This window comes from Palaemon carinicauda, chromosome 3 (genome assembly GCF_036898095.1).
Source record: "Palaemon carinicauda isolate YSFRI2023 chromosome 3, ASM3689809v2, whole genome shotgun sequence".
In the NCBI taxonomy this organism is placed as follows: domain Eukaryota; kingdom Metazoa; phylum Arthropoda; class Malacostraca; order Decapoda; family Palaemonidae; genus Palaemon; species Palaemon carinicauda.
In genome coordinates, this window is record NC_090727.1 from 182738769 (window position 1) to 182741268 (window position 2500).

Sequence of the window (2500 nt, forward strand, 5' to 3'; positions counted from 1 at the left end):
TCATTTATATTTCAGAAAATGTTTACATTTGTGCATTGTTGAGATGATACCCAGCCGTAAAATGAGCCCCTCTCATGTAGATATAAGTATTTTATGTAAATTACGTAAGACTTTCGTAATTTACATATTTGTTTTTAAGAATTAACTTTTTATTTCACATATGTTTGCTATGAAATCTTACGTTGTCTATTTGGAAGTTTTGTAGGATTCATGCGAGATAGGAACAAGGCCTTAGGTAATGTTCTTTTATATTTTATGATATATTGCATCATGTTTGAGAGAGAATTTCAGAACTTGTGCTTTGGGATGTTCTTAAACACGTGCTTTTGATTTTTCGAGATAACCCGGCGAGAGGATGTTATCTTTTGTTTATTTCGGTTACAATGGGTGGGCAGAGCTAGCTAGGGAGTCATCTCGCGGGTGCGTTGACGTGTTACTGAAAAAAACCCTTGATTTTGCCTCTTAACATTTTTATCTAGGTGGAAACTTCGACACAAAGCACAACCCCCACGCTTCCAGAACCTGATCCTTGAAGCCTCTGGAATTAGCCAAGAATTTATATATAAGGACCCAAGGTTGGGTGAGAGTCAGAGACAGACAAACATAAAGATCGAGTTAGAAACGCAGCCTTCCCCTCTCTCCCTGAAAATAACCCTGTGTACTATCGAAAATGTTCAGTATGTTCTAGTGTGTCCTCTTCTCTGCCCCAAAGCACATTGTTTGTCACGCAAGACTAAAAGGGGATTTTTTAACTCATTATATTAGGGTGAGTGTTGGCACTGTATAACGTTTTTTTGAAAACGGCCCTGTAGGCAGGATAGGTTTGTAAAGTGATCTGGTTAATTATCATTCATTGAGAGTCAAACTTGAACATTGTATTATTTCAGAATTATTCCAAGCATTTGAGTTATTTTCATTGCATTATTTCTTTTCTTAAACTAAGCTTTATTCAGATGTAATAGTTCAAGTCAAGTTATTATAATTTCAGATCGTAACAATTTTGTCTTATTCAAAGTTTTGTTCAGACTTAATATTTTTCCAGTGACTTACTTATGTTATGTAAATTCTTTTCAGTGCTGTAATTTATATAGAAAATATTTATTTTTGTAAAGAGTCTATTATTCCAATCATAACTATTTAAGACCAGTTTCCACTTGATTCCTGTTAAGAACCACAGTAAGAGTTAAATAAGTGTTAAAAATACTTAATTAAGAGTAATTACCCAGTTTGGTTTTGAGTGAGCTTAAGAGACCTTAGGATATTCAGTATTTTACATATTACTGTCTATGAGTTATTTAACGGCTTCAGAATTCGGGTATTAATGTTTTAAAGTGTAACAGTTTTAATGTAAAAGCAAACAAGGTAGTTTGGAATTCGAGAATTTAACTTGCCTGTCGTAGTAAATATAATATATATGTTTGGTTCCCATTCACGAGCCATAGTATAATATATTTGTTTAGTGCCCAGACCACAGAGTATAATATATTTTGGGTGCTCAGATCCGGGATCTATATAAAATGATAATATATATATATATATATATATATATATATATATACATATATATATATATATATATATATATATATACATATTTATTATATATGTGTATATATATATATATATATATATATATATATATATATATATATATATATATATATGTATATATACATGTGTGTATATATATGTATACGTATATATATATATATATATATATATATATATATATATATATATATATATATATATATATATATATATATATATGCATCAATTCCATCTCCTGAATGTAGATCTGGGGTTGCTGGATCCCTTAATAGAGATCTAGCTAAAATGAGTGCATGGTGCAAATTATGTGTATGTAGTTGAATCCTAACAAAACTCAAAGTATGATTGTAAGTAGATCAAAGACAGTTGCTCCTCTAAATCTGGATCTCAGCATTGATAATTTTTCTTTAACTTTGTACGACAACAAATTTACTTTTAAGAAACACATTAGGTCTTCAATTACACCAAAAAACTGGCTTATTGAGAAAGTCTTTCAAGATTTTTTGTGATCAATCTATTCTGAAGAAGTTTTAATTCTTTCATTTTACCTTGTTTCGAGTACTGTTTTCCTGTCTGGTCTTTAGCTGCTGATTCTCATTCTGATTTGTTGGACAGGAACTTACGGTCTATTAAATTTCTTATTTCTGATCTAGATATTAATCTCCGGCACTGTCGTTCAATTAGTTCAATATGCATGTTGCATAAGATTTCTTGTAATTCTGACCATCCTTTACATTCCGATCTTCCTGGACAGGTCTAGCCTGTTCGTAATACTAGGTATGCAGTTAACTCTAATAGTCAGGCCTTCTCAATCATGAGGTTCAATACTACACAGTACTCTAGACGTTTTATTCCAGCTATGACCAAGTTGTGGAATGATCTCCTAATCGGGTAGTTGAATCAGTAGAACTTCAAAAGTTCAAACTCACAGCAAATATTTTTTATGTTC